This window comes from Xenopus laevis, chromosome 2S (genome assembly GCF_017654675.1).
Source record: "Xenopus laevis strain J_2021 chromosome 2S, Xenopus_laevis_v10.1, whole genome shotgun sequence".
NCBI lineage: Eukaryota > Metazoa > Chordata > Amphibia > Anura > Pipidae > Xenopus > Xenopus laevis.
The window spans coordinates 152589766-152602183 of NC_054374.1; the positions used below are offsets into that span (position 1 = coordinate 152589766).

The window sequence follows — 12418 nt, forward strand, 5'->3', positions numbered from 1 at the left end:
CATGCGTCTGTGTGAGTACAGCCCCACTGAAAAGAATTCAGTGTGTCTACTCCTGCTCTCCCAGGGGAGCACAGCTAAAAACGCTAGTCTGTAAGAGCCCTTAAGAAAAAAAGCCGGCTATTTTGTTCTAATGCACATGCCAGGGGCCAGAACTAGGGGTAGGCAGAAGAGGCACGTGCCTAGGGCTCAAAGGTAGAGGGGCGCCAGGCACATACTCCCCTAGGAAGGGCCATGCGGTCCCGAAACGTTTGATCCATTGTTAAGTGTCTGGAAGCACCTTGAATAAAAGTGGGAGCACCCCGTTGAAATCAAATACAGGTATTGGCAATACTTTCTTTTCTGAGATTTATACTGGCGTGTGGCTAGGCCAGGGCCATATATACCTGCATCCCCTGCTACGATTATTTTCTACATACTCCCCTAGTTCCAGAATTTGTTGCAGCAGTTTTTCCCTCATGTGAGTGTGCACATCCTCTGCGCATGCGCACTCACACGTCCTAGGCACTTGCGCTCTTCTGCACATGCGCAAGCGGTGGGGGGTGACGTAGTACTTGGCCCGGCACTGGCCCTTGGGAATTTGAAGAAAGAAGAAGCAGGAAGAGGATCGCTCTGCTGTGCTTGCTGGAATAACCCCGGGCCAGTCCAGTTTTCTCCTGAGCCCGGGTGTCTAGTAAGTAGATGAGATGCCCAAGTAAAAATGAACAACTGATAATCTGACTTTTTTTGCAAGGTGTTTGCAAAGATCATCTGGGCCCAGGCTTGAACCTGTTCTTAATTAGTTGTGGCCCCAAATCAATAAAGTAACGGTGCCTGTCAAAGAATGGAATAGCAGGAATTGCCCATGGCAAAGAGTACAACATATTTATATCCACTATAGACAGGAAGTTTACATATACAGCCTCATAAATAGGGTTGCCACCTCACCCCTTTAAAACTAAACACATATGGAATCCCCAGCCTGCATGGCTAATTAGCAATTCATTTTGATTCATGATGCATGGCAGCACATAAATCAGTTCAGGGCTCCAGACCAACTGCCTGTTCAGTGCCATACATACAGAGCTCCTGAGTCCAGACGAACTGCCTGTTCAGTGCCATAAATACAGGGCTCCAGATTAACTGCCTGTTCAGTGCCATACATACAGGGCTCCAGACTAACTGCCTGTTCAGTGCCATACATACAGGGCTCCATACTTACTGCCTGCTCAGTGCCATACATACAGGGCTCCAGACTAACTGTCAGTTCAGTGCTGTACATGCAGGGCTCCAGACCAACTGCCTGTTCAGTGCCATACATACAGGGCTCCTGAGTCCAGACTAACTGCCTGTTCAGTGCCATACATCCAGGGCTCCAGATTAACTGCCTGTTCAGTGCCATACATACAGGGCTCCAGACTAACTCCCTGTTCAGAAACATAAATACAGGACTCCAGACTAACTGCCTGCTAGGTGGCATACATACAGGACTCCAGACTAACTGCCTGCTATGTGCCATACATGCAAGTGTCCCTACTACCCTTGGCAGCTGCTTACAGTGCTTTTCACCCTAAGTCAAAGTGATGGGTGCAGTGGGCGCTGCACTGATACTTGCTAACGCTGTAGCAGTTTTTATTTACAAAATGAAAAATATTGCCTTTACAAAGCATAGATAAGCCACACAGATATAACAGAGCCCAGTTGTGTTGAACAGCTCCATCCAAGCCAGCACCCTCCACTTCTCCAAGCTCCCAATTTATCTCCAGCACAAGAAGCTGATCAGCGGGCGGGGCTTGATAAGCGCTGGTAGATTGGCTGCAGGTTGCGGGAGCGCGCGTGTGTTGTTCTCTGCCAAAGGCGCGCTTGTCCGTGCAGTAGAGCCGCTTGGATGCAGTGACAGTAGAAGCAGCAGTAGATTGAGCATGAGAGCCAGGGAGTGAGAGCGGAGCCCGGGCAACAGGGTATTGCACCTCCTGCAGGTGAGATCTGGGCTACACCCACGCATGGCTGCATAATAGCGACCCTCGGGGGTCATTGTAGCGCATCCCTACTGTAGGTACCAGGGGCTCCACTATAATATCAGTTCTGCCATTCCATCAGGCTAAGGTGCATGCACACATCACACTGACACACCAATGCAATTTGCTGTACCATAAATGTGAAGCGTATGTTCTGCGGGGCATGATGGGAGTTGTAGTGAGAGTGAAGATTTCTAGGGTAGGTACAGCAACCTGTAATCATGTTTCATTGGTAGTTTCATGGCTAGGGGGTATCAGGTTCAGCACCCTGAAGGCTGTTGGAGAATGCTGGGAGCTGTAGTTAAGAGGCTGTGTATAGAGCAGTGATCAGGGGCAGGAGATTGCTATGATACTGTCACTGGGCTGTGTCTGGCTTAGGCAACTCTAGCTGCCAGTATTCATGTTAATATTCAGGTAGGTGCCCCGGCTACTATGGGAATGTCTGCCATGTGGGTTCATACAGTAATGCCCGGGTCTGTTTACATGGATCAGAGATGTTGATGCCGCCTCCAGTTGGGCACCCTCCCCTCCCAGGCCAATGTGTGTACCGTACTGACTCAGGTTCCACTAAACACATAATTGCATTAAAGGCAGAGTGAATATAATCATTAGTGCTGAAAATGGCAGTGGCTATTGGCAGAGGGAGCAACAAGTGGCACTACCATTTCCCTCTGGCCATTTGTATGCGTACCTACCTCTCTTCTGCTTTATTGCTTGACACGTTTACTGGGAGAGAATCTTTCTTTCTTGTATCATATGGAATAAAGACTAATTGTTATTAATTGTCATAACTGCTCAGTTATGGAACATAAGCACCTTTGGGCAGGGTCCTATTTACCTGTTGTATTAGTTATTGGTAGCTTTCAGGGTCGGACTGGGCCAGGAAAAAAACCTGGTGGGTCCTGCCAACCCAGGCCTGTTCCCGGAAACTGTGGATCCCCCTCCACCCCACTACGCTATGCAAGTAGAAGATAAAAGGTGCGCAAGCAGGTGGGTGGGCGCACAAGGGGGCAGATTGGCATCAGCTTTGCCTTCTGGAGGAGCAGGACTGGGGTGTGGGCCCCAATGAGCCCTGGGCAACCCAGTCTGACACTGGTAGTTTTTGTGTGTTTTCCCCTTATTAATGTGTACACCCAGTTATTGTACAACGCTGTGAAATATGTTGGCATTTTATAAATACATCTTGACAAAGATAATAATATAATATAAATTGGTGCATGTATGCAAATTCAGAATGCACCGAATTCACTATTTTGGATTCGGCCGAAACCCCAAATCCCTCGCGAAAGATTCGGCCAAATACCGAACCGAATCCTAATTTTCTTATGCCAATGGGCTTATGGGCTTGCACTTGAGCTGATACCTGACTGATCCGGCTGCACATGGATTCTACCTGTTAAGTGTCCCTGGACTGCCCTTGTGGAAAATGCGGTAACCGTAGCTAGTGTTCCAATCAGTCACCTGCTAATTGCAGAGAAAAACATGTGTATGAGGCCGGAGGGTGCATGAATAGATTTGTTTGTGGCATATTCGGGCCAGTGCTGGGAATACCGTGGAGCCTGCAACAAGATGGCGGTGGTCTGCTCTTCACTAAAGTGCCCAGACCATTGTGTTTTTTAAAGAAGAGGAGCACAGAGGTGGGAGGTTACTGCTTAGAGTCATTGGGGGGGGGGGTATCTAACTACTCTGCTAATGAATGCTGGTATAAGGGCTGCCAGTTCTGCAGTGATGTGATCACTAGTTATCAAGATATTAACAGTTTTGTCACTACTAATATAATGCATTTGAAACAACAGGGCCACCTGCTGTTCATTATTAAATTAGTTAAGGACTCTTCTCAGCTCACAAATTTAATTATCAGAACAGGACAAAAGCTTTCCAACTGCATTTCTGCTGACTGTGGCTGGTGAGCTGGCCACGCTGTTGATTCAAATTCATAATACAGGTACAGGACCTGGTATCCAGGATGCTTGGGACATGGGGTTTTCTGGATAACAGATCTTTCAGGAATTTGGATCTTCATACCTTCTACTAGAAAATCATGTAAACATTAAATAAACCCAATTGGCTGGTTTATCTTCCTATAAGGATTAAGGATTGATTATTTCTGAGTTGGGATCAAGTACAAGGTACTGTTTCATTATTACAGAGAAAAAAGAAATTATTTTAAAATATTTGGATCATTTGGATAAAATGGAGTCTATGGGAGACTGCCTTTCTGTAATTCGGAGCTTTCTGGATAACGGGTTTCCGGATAACGGATCCCAAAACCTGTACTAGCATTGTCATTATTAATTAAAGTATTTTGAGGGTTTGTACTCCCTTCAAAACTTCAGTCAGCGCTTAATAAATCTATTTCCCCAATAGGTTTTATTATTTATTTAACTATTTATATGTGAGTTGCTCAACCTAACATGTTTTTTTTCCTGGCTACAACCAAGCAATACAGTAATGCTGCCAGTCAGTGACAGATTTCTCCTTCTCTAATTGGCTGATTCCAGACAGCAACTTGCAGTGACCTGCTGACACACACATTTGAAGGATTGTTTGCAGTATGAGAAAAAACATGTTGGGTTAAGGAAAAAAAATAATAGTAAAGGAATTATTAATCACAGACTGCAGTTTATAGAAAATGTTAATTTATGCCAGTGTCTCACTAAATGTCCCCGTTGTAGCCTTTCGTTTTTGCATGCAAACATCGCGTGCTTCAGTTGCAGTCAGTCTGTGTTGCTAGTGGTCACACTCAATGTGGGTAGGATTGCAGGTAAATCAGTTGAGAATGAGCAGAAAGCTGGTAAGCACAGATGTTTACGGGATGTTAGATGAAATGATGCGGGAAAGCAATGGAATCTATTCACTGATGCACAAGCATTTGCAGTTATACATTGCCATGGCTCAGACAGCTCTCTCTTAAAGAGACCGCTAAATATATGGGTGCAACGGGATGTTTTCTACATGCACAGATGTTTTACTTGTCGCTTACATACTGTATGTTGCCTTTCAGTATACCATGCTGCTGTTTGTATGAGGTACCTGGGACATAACAGTAGGGAAAACAAAGGGCAGTTGGCTCTTCAGGGTACAGCTTAAAGGGTATGGGGTACAAGTAGTGTTTTTTTTTTCTAATTGCCCCCACTTTTGGTTGGAGATTATATATTTTAGCAACAGGTGCCCTTTAAATATTAGCAGGGGCCAGAAAAAAAGACTTTGCAAAATATATAGGGCTGCAATCTGACACTTTTTTGCACTTTGTCCACTGCGAGGGGCATTGTGCAAATTGTTGCAGGCCTCTGTGATCCATTTCAGAGTGCAAAAACCTGTCTCTCCCTTTGCTAATAAAGCTCTCATTGCGTTAGTGCTGTATTTGTGAGTGGTGTGCGGGGGGCATGTAGACATCCTCCCACCCCTACCTGCCCCTACTTTAACATCTGAGGATGTAGGAGTAGCTGCAAAACACAGTGTCCGGGGGCACAGGTGCTCCTAGAAGGGACTCTTCTACCGCTTAATGCTCTTGCACTTGCTAAAACAACCCCATATGTGTACAAGATAGGAACATTCAGCTTATGGAACTATTTGTTGCTCCCAGAACCCACTGAAAGCAACAGCCAGAAAACCTAGTTTATGTGTAGGGTGTGTGTGATGTAGCGTCAGGGGAAGATCGGGGGGCACTGACCAATTTATGTCGCTCATTATGCATAAGTGTAAGCTCCAACATGGCTGCTCTGCCCAGAATGCTAATTAGGAGATTTTTCTTGGAAAAATACTATTGTCTCCCCTGTTTTTACCCCCTGCATTGTAATGATGTATATCCCCAGAAACGGGGATTAGGCTGGGAGAGGGGTGCACTTTCTAAAAATCTGCCATCTTTATGGAGTTACTTGTTATCTTGAGGTGTCCTGTGCAGAAGTGAGGTTCTGCTTACTACTGGAGGTTCCAAAGTTCTGTTGTTTTATGTCCCCCTCCCTGAAGTAGAATGTACATAATTTCGGGGACCATTTGGGTGTGTTTGGAGGGACTGGGACAGCACACACATTGTTGCCAGTGTAAGTGTCAGGTTCTGTAAGGCTGCTCTGCGCCAAGCTGGGTAATGTCTAAGCACAAGGCAGACAACCTTTTCTGCCACATTTGTCAACTGCAATAAAAGGGAAATCACAGTGGCTGCTATTTTATCAATCTGCTGATAGAACGTAGATGCAGAGCTCATTTAGCGGTGAGTCACTTCCCCGGGAGCTGCCAAGCTCAGCACTGCAGTAGAGCCGCTTGCCCGGGTCACTCAGTACAAAGCTTTAATGGAAAAGCAGTACTTGTCTTATGGACTCCAGGTTGCTGCATACCATATCCACTGAAACAGAGGGATGTGCTGGGGGAATACTGAGTGCTGAGTATCCCATGGCCCATCCTTAATAATGATGCCATCTTCTACACCAACCTTCCTTGCCACTGACTATATGGCTTGATCAAAAGAACAATACAGGTCATTCCCTTGATTTGCCCTGGACCATTCCATTTACATCCAGACAGGCTTTCAGTCCTCCCAAACCCCTACCATCCTCTTATATTGCTTGTATATTAAAACCCCTTGTAGAGGTCCGCCATTCACTGTATCTGCATCACAGAGCATTAAGGGGTGCTAGTGTGCACTTGAGTGGATTTGCAGCAGAGTCACCTTTAGTTGTTGGCCAGGGCAACTGGGATTTGGACTTCATGAGCTGCTGTCCTATTGGCCCCATTTTGCTCTGCTACACATACTGTGCTCCACTCTTCCACAACTGATACTCTGTGGAGCCTAGGGCAGTTGCCTCTAAGGATATCCCAGTTTATAGCCAGTTCTAAGATGGCCAAGACTCTTTTATGCAGCTGAGTACTATACAGTACCAGCAGTACTGCAGATACTAACCCTGGAAGTTGTATAGTATCTTGACCATACCCAAGACCACAACCAATGGCAAGCAAATTATGGTGATACAACAATTGTGTTAGTTGACAATCTTATCTCAAATCTAAAATTGGAACGGTTATTTTTCTTTCGATCAAGTCATTTAAAGGGGTTGTTCACCTTTAAATTAAGTTTTAAATTGAAACTTGTAGCAACTATTGATAACTATGAGTATGTTAGAAGTCACTAAGTTCTGTGCCTGTATAAAGATAGAACCACAGGCCCTAAAACGCCTTGTACTTAGTTACTTACTTAGCAGGGCAACCTCTCTGTAGCTTTGGCCAAATGTACCCCACCAATCAGCTGTTCTCCCAAAGGCACCAAATTCTCTTCCTTTGCCCATGGAAGTTGTAAATTACAAGTAAAGGCTTAATTAACTTTTAGTATGTTATAGAATGTCATATTCCTAGCGACTTTGCAATCAATCTTCATTATTATTTTGTTACGGATTTTGAATTATTTGCCGTCCTCTGCTACATCTTTCCAGCTTTCAAGTAGGGGGTCACTGATAGCAAAAAGCTATTTCTCTGCTACAGTTTTATTATTATTGTTCCTTCCTATTATTGTTTCTTTTTATTTCTTGTCTTTCTATTCAGTTCCTCCTATTCATATTCTAGTCTTCTATTGAAAGCACTGGCACGTTGCTAAGGTATATAAGACTCTAGCAACCAGAAAACTGCTAAAATTCCAAACTGGAGAGCTGCTAAACCTAAATAACTGGAAAAAATATAAAAAATAAAACCCAGTTGGCCCACAATATCAATGTCTATGTCATACTAAAAAGTAATCGCGAACAGCCCCTTTAATACATCAATTTTAAATTAAATGTATTTCTGTAAAAACACGTTTGCAGGTGCTTGTTTTATTCATATTTCTTACATATGAACTCCATGGAAACCAAACCTGGTTAGGGTGAGAAGGACTAAAAGGAGCCAAAAAGCCCTTCACAAGCAATTACATGCAAAGTGAAGCTTTCTGAAATCAGAAGGTATTTACTTGTCTCATGCCATAACACACAGCACTGCCTAGATACCAAAAATGAGAGTTTTAATTCTCCCATAAGGCATCATGGGCGGAGACATGCAAATAACTCCTTTATGACCCTTTGGCAACTATGCATCCAGAACCGCTGGTTTATAGCAAAGATACAGCCGAATGGTTCAGAGCAATATATATGGATTCCATAGCATTTACAATATTGGTGGTAGAGTCCTGCAGCGGGTCAGGTACCCGCGAGTTACCCGCAAACATCTGCGGTACCCTGCGGGTTGCGGCTAGAAGTTCCGGGTGCGGGTTTATATGTGGTTCGGTGGTTCTGTGGGTTTGCGGGTCGTGGGTCCAGCTGCGGGTCTTCTCAATAGCGATTTTTACTCCTTTTTTCCTGATCATGCCTACTTCCGATGACGTCACTTCCGGTTTACACTGATAGTACTTCCTGTTTAACTACATTTTCCCGATCATGCCTACTTCCGATGATGTCACTTCCAGTTTGCAATGACAGCACTTCCTGATTCTTGACGGTCAGGGGGTCGCGGGTGCAGGTTGAGGATAAGGTACTTGTGGGTCGGGTAGCGGGTCCAATCGGGTAAGGATACGCAGGACTCTAATTGGTGGATTCCTTTACACGGGGCACAACATTATGTAAATGCCAGGGTTTTCTGTTGGTGGAGGTCTATATGTCTCAATAATTCCTGCCTGTTTTTGTTCAGGTACCCATATATATACAGGTATGGGGCCTGTTATCCAGAATGCTCAGGTCCTGGGGTTTTCCAGATAAAGGATCTTTCTGTAATTTGGATCTTCATACGTTAAATCTACGAGAAAAGCACTTAAACATTAATTAAACACAATAGGCTGGTTTTGCTTCCAGTAAGGATTAATTATATCTTAGTTTGGATCACTTATTATTACAAAGACATGGAGTCTACAGGAGATGGCCATTCCGTAATTCTGAGCTTTCTGGATAACGAGTTTCCGGATAACGGATCCCATACTGTCTGTTAAATGGCTCATGTGACCTAACATGTTTGGTTTGTTTGCTTGCACCGTGAATCGTAGGATCCCAGGTAGTTTTAAATGGCAGTTTTCTATTTCTGATTACCCAGTGGCACATACTACTAAAAAAAAGTATATCATTCTGAAAATGCTTTATTTCCATGAAACAGGGTTTTACATATGAGCTGTTTTATGTAGTATATTTTCATAGAGACCTACATTGTTTTCCTTTAATATTCATTACATGTGGCCTGAGCCCACGTTGCTAAGCAACAGGGAATCCATTAAACATATGCTGCCGGTGGAGCAAATTATAGCGGGGGAGACAAACACATGGAAAGTGTGTAGTTCAGTGTATGTTAAACACAGGTAAATGGAACAGAGAGAGGGTTTGCGTAGAATGCAGGGAATGATCATTATTGCTGGGCGAGGGCTTCGTGATGTGAATGCAGAGAGGGCGACGCAGGCTGCTGTCCCTGTGTTTGGAATTGCGCACCGTCCAGGCTTCATTCTGATACAGGGCTCCACATAGCACACATTGATAATTACCTACAGGGAGACAAAGAATGGCTCCATGGGAACAGGACACGCTCCATCAAACTGTCAGCCCTGCTCCTGCCAGTCCCATGCCTCCCTGCAATGGCTGACCCTCTGCAATAGATTTCCCCATGGATGAGAAACATATAAGGAATATCATTTATCTGCAGGTGTATATTTGACATTAAAATGTAAGTTTTTTTAAAGCTAAACCAGAAGATACATCAGATCACTTTTCTTCTGCAGCCTGTCATAAATAGTGATGGGCGAATTTATTCGGCAGGCATGGATTTGTCTTGCATCAAAATTGGCGCGCGCATAAAAATGTGCGTCAAAATTATTCGGATGCCCATCGACTTTAATGCATTTCGAACAAAATAGTTGCAGCAAAATTCCGCATTTCGCCAGTTGCAAATGTTTTCGCTAAACTGCGTCTAAATCTGCCACGACAAAAAAAATTGCTGCGCGTCAAATTTATTCGTACGGCCCATTGACTTTAATGCATTTGGACAAAATAGTCGTGCCTCTAAAAATTTACGATTGCGTCAAAAATTGGCGCATGTCAAAATTATTTTGACGTCCATTGACTTCAATGCGTTTTGCAAATGTTTTCTCCGTTTAGCGAATTATTCTGCGAAATGGGACAGATTTGCCCATCACTAGTGGCAATATTTGGAGAGTGGCCTATATGAAAAAAAAACTTGTTTGCCTCTGAAGACATAGTACTTAGTCAACCTGCACGTTAATGTATGGGCAGCATCACTAGTGATATTTGTCAACAATGTGATAATGTTTATATAGTCCAACGGAATGTATTCAACAACCAATTCTGCGCTTGCTTTCATTATTCTACCAGCAGTAAATCGGTAAAAGCTACCGGCCATTGTAAGATGCTAAGCCTGGGCAAAAGTTTATTTTATTTTTACAGGTATGGAATCCGTTATCTGGAAACCCATTATCCAGAAAGCTCAGAATTACGGAAAGGCCATCTTCCATTTTATCAAATTTTTAAAAATGATTTCCTTTTTCTGTGTAATCATAAAACAGTAGCTTGTACTTGATCCCAACTAAGATATAATTAATCCTTATTGGAAGCAAAACCAGCCTAATGTTTTTTTTTAATGTCTACATGATTTTCTAGTAGACTTAAGGTATGAAGATCTAAATTAAGGAAAGATCTGTTATCTGACAAGCAAGCATTCTGGATAACAGGTCCTATACCTGTACTTTATTTACTACAGAACTTCCTTTTCAGTGAATGGTTGGTGATGACAGGAGTATTTAAATGGTTAACAGGTGCATGATTATTTTGTTTTTCAACAACAATGTCACAATAGCGGATAGCTATATATCACTAGCCGTGTATCTAGAACACTCTTTACATGTACCTGTCACCTGTGATTATGTTTCAGTTCTTCATCAGGCCTGTGTGTCTCCCAGGAGTATACAACCTACATATTTAATGGGGACCCTAGGGTCTCTCTCTTTAAGCGACGTTGCATGTGATGATATTTTTCTAGACTGCTGTAAAAAAAAAAAAACTTGTATTAGGAGCCATTCACTGCAATTTCCACAAATAGCGTGTCCTAGTTTCCTAGTATTACAGTAGCAGTGAACCCAATGAAGATTTTAAAGTGACAATAAAGGGAACTTACTACAGTGAAACCTCGATTTTAAGTCCCCTAAATTTTAAGTTTTCCCACATTTTACGTTTTTTATTTGTGGTCCCACCAATTTATAATGCATTTCCCTGATTTTAAGTAATGTTTTCCCGGATTTTGCATCAAAATTTTGTCCTGATGTTCCCAAAACCTGTTTTTTCCCTCTATGAATGTTATTATTTGTGAAATAAAGAGGTTTAAAATACTAACCAATAGCGATGTGCGGGTCGAGAATTTCTCGACCCGCACCCGACCCTAACTCGCCCGCTCCCTACCCGCATCCGACCCAGGCCCGTTGCTCCTCTTTATTTATAGATAGACCTGCGCCTGCCCCGCAGTGATGTCACAAAAGGGGCGGGGCAGGCGGAAGTCTATATATTCCGGCGCTGGAAGCCAGCAGTACTAGGTCGAACAGGAGAAGAGCTCGACCCTCACCCGCCCGTGACCCGCACATTTCATCCAGGGGTCGGCCCGAACCCGCCCGACCCGCGGGCTTCGGGTCGGCCCACACATCACTACTAACCAAGTATTTATTTTGCTAAGGTTCTGCCTGTAAATGGTCAATTCCAATTAGTCTGCCCCTTATACAGTCCTGCACCAATCACTTATTGCTTTAGGTTGTGTATGTGACTGGCAGAGAGTCTTGCACATGCCCCCATTGTGTAACATTAAAGGGGTGGTTCACCTTTAAGGTCATTTTTATTATGTTATAAAATGGCCAATTCTAAGCAAATTTTCAATTGGTTTTCATTATTTATTTTTTATAGTTATTTGGCTTTTTCTTCTGACTCTATGCAGCTTTCAATTGGGCGTCGCTGACTCCATTCTAAAAAATAAATGCTGTGTAAGGCTACAAATGTATAGTTATTGCTACTTTTTATTACTCATCTTTCTATTCAGACCTCTCCTATTCATATTCCAGTCTATTATTCAAATCAATGCATGGTTGCTAGGGTAATTTGGACCCTAGTAACCAGATTGGTTAATATGCAAATTGAAGAGCTGCTGAATAAAAAGCTAAATAACTCAAAAACCTTCAATAATAAAAAATGAAAACAAATTGCAAATTGTCTCAGAATACATCATACTTATCTCAAAGGTGAACAACTCCCCTTGTTATTAACACAGTAAATATTGTATCTCAAAGTAAAACCTGTGCATATATCCTTTCAGTACTTGAAGAAAAAGTTACTTTAACACATTTCCCTGATTTTACATTTTCCCGGATTTGTCATAATTTTTTCCTGGTCCCCTCAAAAATGTAAAATGGGGGTTCTACTGTAATTCATTGTGTC

The 12418-nt window shown here is 43.1% G+C and overlaps 1 protein-coding gene across 3 annotated transcripts in view; it reads left to right on the forward strand.

The window, feature by feature from the left end:
• Positions 1 to 1822: 1822 nt before the first annotated feature.
• The window catches only part of elmod1.S (ELMO/CED-12 domain containing 1 S homeolog), a 68446-nt gene continuing 57850 nt past the window's right edge, over positions 1823 to 12418 (forward strand). For 2 of the 3 annotated variants that reach the window (XM_041584565.1, XM_018250323.2), the window contains exon 1: positions 1823 to 1955. The gene's annotated coding sequence lies outside the window, so the exon portion shown is untranslated. Of the gene's footprint in view, positions 1956 to 9634; positions 9654 to 12418 lie in introns of those variants that run through there. The other variant, XM_041584566.1, reaches the window with a different exon arrangement.